This window comes from Ischnura elegans, chromosome 12, assembly GCF_921293095.1.
Source record: "Ischnura elegans chromosome 12, ioIscEleg1.1, whole genome shotgun sequence".
Taxonomy (NCBI): domain Eukaryota; kingdom Metazoa; phylum Arthropoda; class Insecta; order Odonata; family Coenagrionidae; genus Ischnura; species Ischnura elegans.
The window spans coordinates 76,118,608-76,132,373 of NC_060257.1; the positions used below are offsets into that span (position 1 = coordinate 76,118,608).

General features: G+C 40.0%; 1 non-coding gene across 1 annotated transcript; it reads right to left on the minus strand.

Annotated features, from left to right (window-relative positions):
• Positions 1-13,288: 13,288 nt before the first annotated feature.
• Trnat-ggu lies at positions 13,289-13,361 on the minus strand. Its single transcript has one exon. It is a non-coding gene; the product is annotated as a tRNA-Thr (tRNA).
• Between the last annotated feature and the right edge of the window lie 405 nt (positions 13,362-13,766).

Consider the following 13,766-nt stretch of genomic DNA (forward strand, 5'->3'; position numbering starts at 1 on the left):
TTTAAGTGCAATGCAATGTAACAATACGTGCAATATGGTGCTGGTAAAAACTCATCAAACTAGCACCATTTATTCTTCTTCCTTCAAGAGTATTATAGTTCCAGACGGACATGTAGAATTATAAATCTTAGGACAGGCCAAAAAAGCGGCTAAATTCGACCTATTCCGGCGTGGTGCAATGGAAGTTTGATGTATTGAAATAAAAGTAGGCCTTGCCTAAGGCTGTGTTCAGTTTTTGAAGAGGGAAAAATATGTATCATCAGCAATTTAGAAATGGAAATATATCGGTCGAAAACCATTTTTCGAGTAATCGATTTTTAAGCTCGGCTTTTCAACAAAAATCTAACTTTGAAAAGAAAGATCGATTAATCGAAAAAATCGACGGTTCTCTAAAGCAAATACATTGTACAAAAGATGCGAGTGATTCGATCAAAAACACTTAATATATGTACATGTTTGAGTAGAAGAGGAAAATCGACTCATGATACATGCTTTGATTATTAGAGGTAAAAATTTACAACTGCGCGCAAGTTAAAATTTTGGGATCACCGCTTGGAACCATTTGGCACCGCTAAAATATTTAAGAAAGATGAACTGCATGGGATTCATCCTTATTAATCATGGGCATGGCTTCCCATTGCTCCGGGATAATTTCGAATGCGAATGATAATTTCCATCGTCAGTAATATCTTCTTTCTCGAAAATATGGTGAATATATTCGGCGATGGCATGAAAGAGCATACACTCATTCTAGTGACTACCCTTGACAACTTCAGACATGATTTACACGTTTTTGACTGAAAAGCATTTCTATTTCGCGTCATTTATCGCATGCATAGCGTAAAATGAGACTGTGTGTTCGGGTTGCCTACCAACAAAAACTGCTTTCGGGGGCACGATAAAAGGTCATTTTCTCGGTAATTAAAAGGAATAGAGCTAACTTATTTGGTCTAAAATATCAAGGAAAGATCAATGTTATACACAATTGGAAAAATTATTGCTTGCTAAAACTAAATTTAAATTATTTAAATTTTTAACGTTTTTCGTCAAAAATTTCAAAATTTCTTGACGAAATGGCGAGCAGAAGATATTAACCGATTTTGAAAAAAATCATATCTGTAAAACCCACCCGAGTACGCAACTTTTGCCGGGTATTACGATTCAGTCCTAAAAAAAGTGGCAAAACGAGGCACCCTATTGCTCCCGGTCTTAGAGAAAAGTCTTTCATATGGGATGGATGACGTTATCATGGGCTGGAAGGGACGCTACTGAAATCAATCGAAATGGTCAAGATCGAAGTTCAAGAATCGAGTTTGGATCGAAACTCTAACCCGTTCAGACTACGATTGTCCCAACGGCTGCCCTAACGGTAGTCGGTGGAACTATTCGATTGAACACAAGTCCGGACAATAGTATCTATACGTAGTTTCGAACGTTGTCGATTTATGATGGTTAGACGCAGCGAAACCGGAAGAGGATGAGATGAGAGAAAGACGAAAAGTTTGTGAAGCTGCCATCTCTTTTTTTAAATCATGGAGTTGTCCAAGCAAGGAAGAATCTGGGCTGAATAAGAAATATACGTTAAATACCCATTGGACACAGCAATGTCTTCACCCTAGTTACCTCAATAGCTTTCCTAACAGTCAGTTTCTCGTTCACAATAGATTTTAGCACTGGCGGGTAGCACAGGTTTCACCGTCGTAGTTCGAATGCACAGTAGTTCATACGATTGCTGCCTGAACGAGGCATAAGATTATGGATCGATATCGATTTCCTCGATCTTTGAATATTAACCTCGATTTTCGATTTTATCGAAATCGATTTCGATCGACCGAATAATCGATTTCGTTCAGATTACGATTGTCCCAGCATTCGTTGGAACTATCATACATTGACACGACGATGGTTAAAACCTGTGCTGCCCTCTAGTGCTGACATCTAAAGTGAACGAGAAATTGACGGTTAGCAAAGCTGTTGAGGTATGCAGGGTCAAGATATTACTGTTTTCAATGTGTATTAACCGAATATTTTTTTCTTCCGCCCATATTCTTCCTTCCTAGGACAAATCCATGAAAAAATAGAACTTCACGAACTTTTCGTCTTTCTCCTGTCGCTTCCATTTCCGGTCTATCAATGCCTAACCATCGTAAAGTGGCAACGTTCAGGACTACTTAAACTATTGTCAGGACATGCATTCACACGACTAGTTCGGCCAACTATCGTTAGGACGATCGCTCGGACAATCGTAATGTGAACGAGGCATAAGTTTCTCACTCACAATAGATTTTAGCACAGGAGGGCAGCACAGGTTTCACCGTCGTACTGCGAATGCATAGTGGTTTGTACGATTGCTGCCTGAACGAGGCATAAGATATCGATCGATATCGATTCCCTCGATCTTTGAATATTAAACCTCGATTCTCGATTTTAATCGAAATCGATTATTCCATCACCAGCTTTATCGCATCCTGTGAGCTCCAGATTGGTTTCCTCTGCATCCACATTTTCAGCTCCCAGCATTCCTTCGACTTTACATCTTCCTCTGTGCTGTGAGACATTTATCTTCCCCTAAGGCCGTATCCCCGCTTTTTTCCCTCAGGTCCTAGTCTCTATAGTATCTCACTCGCCTGCCTTCCTTCAGCAGTCTAAATTCTAAGGTGTCGCTTGACCATAAATTAAGCTTCTCCAACCGGTTCCCTTGACTACTCCCCAGCTTGAACCACTCTTTACCGCTGCTAAGAGCCGAGATTATTCCTCAATGATTCAGGGATGTTCTCCCGAATCCACACAGTTGAACAAGCTCCCATGGAGATAAAGCAGATGACCTGTGGCTCGCGACTTCAAAGGAGTTCGAAGTCCGAAAAAAAGTCTCGTCGGCGAATAAATTTGCATACATTTTCGCATTCCCGATTCCCCCTCATTTATAAATATAAGCTGAGATATTTTGAAGCAAAGGAAAAAAATCGCACGTCCCTCGAAGAGTGCGCCAAATAAGGCGAGTTCGCATTACATTCTGCATCGATTAATGTAACTTCCCCAGCGAACGTCGTTTGCGAAGATGAACGGCGTACCTTTTTGAAGTTCGAGAGCCATTGATTACCAACACGAAAGATTCTTTTTTTCATAATGCAGGCCAAATGCAAGTCCCTCCACGGGGATTATAGTTTAGTATACCGTTTGCAAAGATCCCCAATGTATACGATGATGAAGAAAGCGCCCAAAGGACGTGGGGATAGAAGAGAAATCAGAGGACTGAAAGCATGATCCATTAATAAAGCCAAGCGACGAATAAGGGAGTGGTGTCAAAAATAACGCATAAGGTTAAATGATTCCATGAGATTCGCCCAGTGTTCCAGTCTGTCCATTATGGACGGCGCGGACAAAGCGGAAGCCAAGGCTTCGATTATTCTGCGGGACCCATCAATGGATATCAGAACTCACCATGAAATTTGAGATGGTAATTAATCCCTAATGTCTGCCAAGAGTGTCTGGCAGTCTGTGACTGATTCCGATTCATATCACAAAAGCGACAAATGAGATTTAGCCATGGGAGGAACCAAGGAAGAGATCAATCCAAGGGAACTACTTGGAGGAGGCCCCATTCTGTCCCGTAGAACCTTCATGGCTGCCAATCAGCTCCCTTGAAATGGATTTTCAAAAATGTCCACATTGCGGCGATGGGCGATCTATTTTATTTCTAATGTTTTCAGTGGAGTATGTATTTGCACTCGAGAGAAACACCATTGAAAAGATTTGTATTCTATTTGGCCAGTGGCTTAGTTTTGGGTGAGCTCTACCCTCACCCAGTCAAACCAACCTACGCCTTCGCGTTGAATCAATAAGTGAGTTAGTGATCACATAAGTGAAAACTGATATGCGGCCAAGGGAATTCCTCCCTAAAGATGTCAGTCTATAAAATATCCAAATGAAGTCTTCAGACATCTAGAATATCCTTAAAGACAAACACTATTATAAATAATTATAAAATTCTACTTAGTCACTTCAGTGGACCTGAGGAGGCCAACTGGAACGTTGGCGAAATATTGTCCTACAAAATGGATAAACGCGATAGAATACCCGGAAAATCACTAAATATCATCATAATCTCCGCGGAAGCCTACTTAGAATTAAAAATAGTTAATGTTCTGCTTTTATTGGTATTTTATATCTCTGATTTGACACTTTTTTTGGATAACTACGTACCACGTGTGATGTTGTGTGTATCATGCAGTGTCCTTATCAATAACAGATAGCTTTAAAAGGCTGTGTGCGGGCAAAAAAATTGATATTTTATGTTGTTCAACTTGTTATGGATACTTTGAATATGGATATTTTATGTTATACGCTGATACGACCCTATTTGTTGAAGGAAAACACAGGATCAGTTCGTTCGACAAGCATTTTTTTAACAATCAACAGAATCATTATGAAGAGCGGAATACATTAACGGCTGAGAGCTGACGAGTGGATATCCCTGAGGCGCCTTTCACACATGGTGCCATGTGATGAGACAAAAATAATAAACCAGCTTCGTTCACGCTTTTTTTCGTCTCGAGAAGTGGATTAGCATGATTCTATGGCAACACGCTGCAGGGCATGAAGAACGATGACTTTGCGTTACACATCATCTCAGCACCAAAACTCGTTCACCCGACGAAAACCGCGGCTACACCTGCGAGCTCTTGCGGAGGCGTTCGGAAACAGCCCATAAATTACGGCGTCGCGCGCAGTCCACCCCGCCCCCTTATCGTTGTGGCCAGCTTCTCTTTTTCCCCCCGCAAGGTACGTACGATGTTTTGGGTTAATGAAAGCCACCAAAACTGCCGTCGCGGCTTTATTTATTTTGGTTTTTCCAATCGGCCCCCGTGGCGTGTTACATTCCTTTTGCATTTACAAGGTGGGCACGAGGAAATTGCCCTTCGAGCTGCCAATAAGGCTGTGCGATAGAGGGAGTTAAGACAAGAGCCATTTATTCGACCATCTTTCAAGGTTGAGAATTTATTTCTAAAAAGTATCTCTCAAATATCTAAGAGGTTCTATAAATAATTGTGAACAGAAGAGTTTTTTATCCTTCTTCTAAAAAAAAACGCCACTTGAAACCAATGAGTATTTCACGTACCAATTCAGTATAGAGACAGTCTGACGGAACATATATTTTAGGAATTTGAACCGTAGCCCAAGATTGCTTTTATAAATGTAGACGAAAATAGGTAAATGTAGAAGAGTATTCAAGTAAAAATAAGTCACAAATATGCATATTGATATTCATTACTTTCATAAATAAGGCAAAAGATAGAGAAGTGAATATTAGAAAAATCTCCTTCCTTGAATATACTTTTGCTGCGAAAATATTAATGAACGCATACAAAAAATTCATTACACATGAATTCGGACGCAAACATCCACGAAAGAAGAAAAAGTGCAGATCAGATTTTTCGCAGATTCGTGTGTTTTTATTCTGCCCACCGAATTTTGAGATTAGATAAGAATGCAGAGCAGGGTACACATATTAATGCTTTCTCCTGTCCTTTTAATCATTCTCTTCAATAAATAATACACTTATCTAAGTTATTCTCGTTTGAACAACATGGGCGTTTTTTGAAGGCCATTTGGGAGTATTCTATTTTAACACCTAAATTCCAGGGCTATCTTTCATTGCGCAAAATTATGCAAATGAATAAATGCGAGATCAAACCGTTCTGCTCTAGAAATGTTTGATAATTACGCATGACCGACTGTGTAGATCAACTGCGACAGTGACAAGGCTGGTCTATGATCATGCTGTCATGATCTATGAATTAATGGCTGACCCCTAGTTCAGGCGGGTATTTACAATACGCAAGTGGTCAACAGAGCGGAGAAATGGGGTTAAATGACCACAAATTCTCGCTCATGCCAATTGAGTAGCTTCCAACTTGTGTACTATTTCGGAAGGCACCTACACTTTCACCTATACCCAGCGCAGAAAGAATTATTTTCGCAATCCAAATATTGCGAATGGAGGGAACAATGTTTGCTACAAAATATGTAAATACTTGGATACTGCTCGTTATTATTTTCCAAAAACAAACCAAAAAACTGTACAAAAGCCTTGAAAATAGAAAACAACTTTCCGTAAAGTCGTGAGATATGTTTTTTATGCAAAAAGGCCCAAACCTTAAGATTTCATATTTTTTTAATAAAACAAGAGGTCAAGAACAATAGAAATAATAAAAAAAATAGTCATATTTTTTCTGGATTACTCTTTTTATTCTAATCACATGGTTATCCTTAATTTCAATAGTTTCCATCCCAAACACCCTAGCATAGCTGTGACACTGTACCCCTTTTTATGCCTCCCTAGACCTAGCTGCCTTTCTTTGAACTTTTTCAATCATTGAAATATCTGTTTTATTATGAGGATCCCACACGCATATTCTAACTTAAAAGTAACCATAGTCATGTGTGCCATTTATTTGTTTTTTGTACTCTAGTTAATGTTTCTCACTGGAAAATCACGCTTAATGCTCCCTAGAGTTAATCTCTATAGCCTCCGGCTCAACTCAGTGGAAATTCATACTAACAATGAAAGGAAAACTATGTATTCATCCACTAATTTATTCTCGCGATACAACTGGTTTCGACGCAGCGTCGTCCTGATGATAGGTACTTGATGATGACACCGCTGCCTCGAAACTAGTTGTACCGCGAGAATATTTGGTGGATAAATACATATATTTCCTTTCATTTGTCTCCCTATAGTTAATCATCGCTATTTTTTGTATGCGCTCGCTTTAAGTTACGCCTGGTCGAAGCACTGAATAAGTGAAGAGTCATCATCATCATAAGTTAATATTCCGACGAATGGCTTGATGCAACTTTCCCCTCCACTTTCCTACCAACCGACCTTTTCATAATATCCATTAATATTATCGTGTTTAGTTCGTCAATTTGGGTGATAACTCTTACTACAAGTGTTGGAGGTTGTGAATCGGGTTGGTGTGGTAGCTGGAGTGTTGGTTTTAACCGGTGCAACGGTAGTTATACGTCCTCTTAACTTATCACGTTATATTGGTCATTCACATTTTTAAATTCCCACGAATTCCTAAGGATGACGACGGAATACTCTCCATTTAGAAGTCTTGGCTTCACTAAGGTCTCACCACGGGGGATCGGGTTCTTGTTGTGGCTGGAGTGTTGGCTCCCCACCCCAAGGGCTCGGGTTCAAACCCCAGTGGTGGTAGAGAATTTTCAGAGACTATCCGATCCCTGCTTGAATGCTATGTGGAGGACATTTTAAGCGTGACCCTCCGTCCGTCGGATGGGACGTTAAGCCGTGGTCCCCTTGGCACCTTCCGCCTACCCATTCCCGCCTACCGTAGTCATATGACTACATCCTAGCATTCTGAACATATGAAGAAAACCAGCACTCCTTTTTGCTATCGAATTGTAACAAATATGTTTCAAATTCGATGGTATATTCACTTATTAGTTTATGTGTATGCCGGTCTAAAGAAGCCCACTGACGGAAAGATGGGTGGGAAACCGAATTCAATATGGACGCCGACTGTCCGTATATTCCATGTAAGTAACATATAAGTTGATAGGAAATTGCATTTTATACATTATTTTAACTTTTCTCCAATATCCAAAATCCAAATAATCCAAAAATATGTACACCCCGAACATTCCTCCTTTCTATCTATGTCGCTCGTAGAAATTGAACAATATTAGATTCTGACCACTCAGTGTAACTATATGCCAATGGGTCATTCTGAAGAAACAAGTTGATATATCACCAAAATAATTTAGTGGATAACGGAAGACAACCATGGGAGCAACGGAACTAAATATCTTCAATGTCGTATTGAATGAAAATTAAACTATGATTTTCCTCATAAAACATTTGTTTTTTATGTAGAAAACATAGTTTAATTTTCATTCAATATGAATAAATTCCATAAAGTAACGCCTCAAACCTTCAACTTTATATCGTAAGCAGATTTTTCTGGGCGGATATGCGTTAAGAGCAGGCTAATGCCGACACTGGGTTTCTCTCCACCCTTCCTTACCTACCCATTCCCTCAAGGCGCAAATGACCTTAGCTGTCGGTCACCTCCTCCACATACCATACAATACCAGTGTTAGACGTTTCTTCTAAATATGGAGTAGCATTAAAGATGTACCCATGTGACAAGGTAATTATCCCTATTAAATTTGTATCAATATTTTTAAACTAGCATGCCACACGGCGTTGCTCGGGAAGGATACTTCCAGGAGAAGAGGGAAACTTGGAATTCAGGGCCGCATGGCAGGATATTTAGGTAAAGGAACACAGCAGTTACGGTGATTGTATACATATGTAACAGCTCCTCAACATTGGCAATTAACATTATGAGTCACTTCGTGCGTAGTCCAAAACGTAGTGAGAACGCCTACCCCAGCAAAAAGGTTTGCTCAAAGAGGATTCATCGTAAAGTGTATAAAATCCTTTGAGTTATGTTTTCCCTTTGAGAGTGCCATGAGGTATGCCTGTTCGGCAGGATGACCAACCACAGAAGTCGTAAGACGTGAGGTAACGAACGGTAATGTAAAAATGAAGTAAAGGACGCGCCGGACACAGTCAAAAGTAACACTAGGGACTTTGGGAGCATGAGATGCACCTAGGTACTTAATTTGGTTGTAATCCGTGGATCCTTATAGGAATACATAGCTGACAAACAGGTATCCTCTTTAATATACATAGATAGATAAGTTATGAGATGTAGGTGTTGTACCCTCATATAATTGCCCTGGAAATGGAATCATTACATTCGGAAAAGTTGGCAAACTATTATTATATAATAATCACTAGGGATGGTCGGATCGGATACTTCGGATCCAAATATCCGCGGATATTGCCCTTCATCGGATACTTCGGATCCAAAGTCGCTGAAGACATCGGATCTGGATCCGAAATTTTAAATTTATGATTCAGTGAATGCAGCGTCCCATCCGAGGGAGAGGAAAGATTTTCGAATCTACCTTCGCATGCGCCGTTGCACTGCGATGCTTGGCCTACTCATTGGTTTTTTAAGTAAGATAAACATTTTTACTGACATAAAGGGACATTGATATCAAGTGCGTGGACTGTGAGGTGAAACTATCGCGAGGAAGTGGAAAATTCACCTCACCCCAACTGAAGCATTTGCGGGTGAAACACAAGTCAGTATGCGATGAGAAAGTGATAAAATTCTGGGGTAACTTATGTGAGGGATATCAAAAATAAGTCAATGGTTTATCCGAAGATTAAAACCTATTTTCATTTCCAAACGCAAACGTAACAGTTTACATCCTGAGCGTGCAAAGATTTTATCGTGTTTTAAAAATAATTTGAAAGCTTATAAAAACGATTTTTAATCAGTAAAAATTTTTAGACGTGTATGTAAATCTAAATAGCATTCCAAGGATTTTATTTACCCAGAAGAAACTTGAATAATTACTTCGTTTATAGCAGACAATTGAAAATGCCATAGGATCCAAAAATATCCGAAGATCCGGCTCCGAAAATCAAGGATTCGGGTCCGAAAAAAATCCCGGATCCGTCCATCCCAAATAATCACCCAAACTGACGGCCTACACTCGATTTGTTTAATCAAGAGGTCGAGAAGGAAGATACTGTATTTCCCCAATCTCCTTGTGCTGCATAGGAACATTCTCGAGCCGCAACATCTGATGAATTGTTTCCTGACGTACATGCTCGTATTGTCAATTGAGGGTAGATGTGGAATGCCTTTGTCGCCTCAGCTGTTCCACTGACGATTTCTCTCTTGTTGCGTCCTATCGCAAATTTTCACATATTCTCTTTTATCTTTTTTGACATTTCACAAATAGTGTATATTGCATATCTTTTGTGTTGTAAACGTTTATCTACCATTTTTTAATATGTCTGCATTGGCGCTAGGGAGGGGTTAGAGGTGTAAGAGGGGACTTCTCAGTCTCAACCTCGCCCGAATAAAGACATATTATTATTATTATCGCTGGTTATTTGTCTTCCTAAGTAGCAAATCTCTTCCATCTCCTCAACAGATTGTTCTCTCGGTTAAAAGGTTGTCCTAGTTTCCTCTATTTTACTGCCTACTTGAATCTTAGTTTTCCTTTTATTGCTTTTCAGCAGATACCGTGTCGTTGTCCTTTCCGTATTTAATAAGTCTTCTTCAAATCCCTCTCTCTAATGGCTATGAACACAGTTCCGTCACGGCGCGGGCGGTTCACGGTAGCGAAGGGGTAAAATCCTCGCCATCCAACCCGAAATTCCGCGGGTTCGAGTCCCACCCGGTTTAGTAAACCCAATCCGATGCATGGATGTTTGTGTAGTGCATTATCAATGGTGGAAACCCCACTGTAAAGGCAGTTATGTTCCCTATGCGAAGATGTTAATAAGTAATGAAATCGCTTCGTACTCTTTCCTTCCATGCGAGTAGTGGCTTCTGATTGCAATTTTAAAGCAAGCAAGACCCTGTGAACCTCAAATGTGAATTTAAAACTCTTTAGTCGTACTTATAGTCATGGGGCGTAAAATGCTAATGGAATTGTACAAGTGAAATATGTGTTGCAATATTTTTCATATATATGTATTTGATTCAAGTGATTTATGTATTTGTTTTTGGCCTCTTGATTTCATTGATGGCTTTCTCGAATCAAACACTAAAATTAAGGGAGACACATCAAAATCTTATCGCAGTCCTTCTCTTATTCTTTCACCTTCACAACCAACCTTGTTCTTTTATGTAAACTTCGGATAATTCTTCGGTCATTCGGTTTTTGGAGCACCAATGTATAAATTACACCGTTGTGAAGAGGGGATCAGACGGTACCTATGCTTGCTGGAGAGTGGAATTCCAATCACAGTCGGTCGGCACACCCATCTCCACTCGTAGCCTTGAGGATTGGCGAGGAAGTGAGTTTTAATTCCTGTGCCCCGTCGAACGGGAGCATTTCACGAAGGTAATGGGAGAGGGAGACGTCCATACGGCACGCGCAAGGACAGTTGGGAGTGATCTATGCCTCCCGACTGATGGGATGAGGATAAGGCGCCTTCAGGCAGCACCTCCTATGGACATATTTAAAAAAGATTTTTAAAAATACGCTTTTCCAAAAAATAGTATTAAATCCACTCATAAGTTTAAAAATTAAGCTTTTCGTCATTCGGAGAATAATGCGTGGGTGAAGATAAGGCTTATTAGATACTATGAGGTCATCCGGCGTTGCTCGGGAAGAATATGTACACAAGAGGTCGTGGGTTCGAGTCACGCTTGGGTAGGTGACTCCCATCCAGGGCATGGTTGTTCTTGCACGTGCAATTGTTAAATTTGTGGAATCCCCCGATAAAGTACTGAGAGATACATAGTTTATTCAAAAATGTGAGACAAATAGTCTACTGGCACCACGTAAACGTATTGTTTACGGGACTCTGACGTCACGCTCAGCAAACATGGCGACGGGTCGTTTGGAGCGCAAGATTGCTATTCAATATTCAAAGCGGAATTTTATGAATAATTCGCAGGTTAGAGAAAAACTGCTGTCACTGTAATTACCAGTGTGGAGGATATTTTTTATCGCATAATCATCCATTTTCACTGGGATTCCCAATTGTAAAATTTGTTGAGCATCCCGATGTAAAATGGCCAATATGTGCTTTATTCGGTGGCATGGAAATAAATAAAATACAAAATAAGTAAAAATTTATAAAAGAGGATGTCTGTTTGTCTGTCTGCTATGCATTTCCATACGGCTTCACAGGTTGCTACCAAAATTAGCATGTAGGTGCATCTCATGCTTTCAAAGTACATAGTGCTACTTCTTATTGTGTCCGTCCGCGTCCTTTTCGTCGTTTTCTCAATACAGTTTGTTACTTTACTTCACATAACTTCTGCGGATGGACATCCTGTCGGGTAGGCACACCTCTTGACACACCTAAAGGGAAAATTTAACTTAAATATTTCTACACTTAAATCTAAATCCTCTTGATGCAAACCTTTTTGCTGGAGTATGCGTTCACACGACGTTCTTGGTCTTCGCACGTACGGTCACACATAACGATCAATGTTGTTGAGCGGAGTATAAGTTGATACAGTGCGCGGATTACGGTAATCGTATTTTCTATCGATTCTAGTGGTCACATATGTATACTATTATCATGCTTGCCTTGTTCCTTTAACTAAAAATCAAACTATGTGACTATGAATTCTAAGTTTCCCACTTCTTTGGGTACTACCCTTCCCGAGCAACTCGGTGTAGCCTGCTAGTAGAAAAATAGGTGTTGCTTAGAAAAGAGACGGTTAAGTAATAGAGTCAAAGTACTAATTGTATTAGAAGACATGATTTCTAATACAGTACGAGTTCGCTTGGACTAGGCATTTTTTGTTCCTTAATGTGAACAGTAGTGCATTAGGGGAATCGGGGCAGGGGCGGATTTAGCATCAAATTTTTGGGGAGGGTCATGACTTTGGTCCGGGGTTATACCTCCCGGAAGAGAGGGGAGTTATTGCAGTAAAGAGTGCTACGCTCAACGATAAATACTACTCAAATTTCTTATACGCATGGAACTTGCAGCAATGCATTTCCATATGTACTACCATTACTCCTTACGAGAAAAAAAAAACAAAAACTATTTAAATAATAAAAATTAATAATTTTTGATAAAATTGGGGGGTCATGTCCTCTGTGACCATACCCCTACATCCGCTACGATAAACAAAACTCAAAAATTCTCTCACGTTTGGGACTTGCAGACATGAATTTCCATAAACATTCCTGTTACTCATTACAAGAATACAAAAACTATTGAAATAATAAAAATTAATAACTTTTGATAAATTCGGGGGCTCATGTCCCCTGTGACCATCCCACTTTATCCGCTATGATAAATAAAACTCAAACTTCTCTCACGTTTGGGACTTGCAGCCATTAATTTCCATTAACACTCCCGTTACTCCTTATAAGAATTTAAAAAATTAAGGAAAAGATAGAAATTAATCTTTTTTGGGGGCCATGATCCCTGTAACCATGCCCCTTTATCCGCTTTTGGTCCGGGGGTAATTTCTGGAAATATCAAAAAGATATAGGTAACATTTGAAGTGGCTCTCGAAATTCAATGGCCTAGCCACGCGGGTTAAATCACCCCTGGAGCCTTGTTTATGGGGTTTAACCCCATAAACTTTTCAAAATCCTGGCCACGCCATTGTCTCCAATGGAATTTTTTTTACTATATCTCCGGCTTAAAAACATTAAATACACCAAAGGATGAAGTTCGCCATGAAAAAATATTTGACTTAGCCGGGATTCGAACCCGGATCTCCCAATTACCGGTCAGGCGTGCTAACCAGTAACACCACCAAGCCAGTTTCTCAGGGCGAACTTCGGGATTGGTTTTACCAAACAAGATGTTTACGTCACAAGCAGTGGCGCCGACTCCATGGGGCTTGAGGGGGCCCAAGCCCCCTCAAAAATTCGTTATGGATGTGAGGAAAAATGTGTAAGGCTTGTTGATTTTCCCCGGAGTGTCCAGATATCGAGATTCGGGTTATAAGAGTTCTAATTTTGAACATACGACTCTTCTAAAATGCTTAAAAAAACTTAAAACTCACTACTTTAAAATTTCCCGGGGCAAGATCCCCGGTTTGGGCCCCTCAATATTTTTTGTAAGTCGGCGTCCCTGGTCACAAGTCCACAAGTTGTTCCTGCAGTGCTTTAAAAACATTGTTTAAAAGTTATTAATGAACATCTAAAAGCGATACTGAATCTGA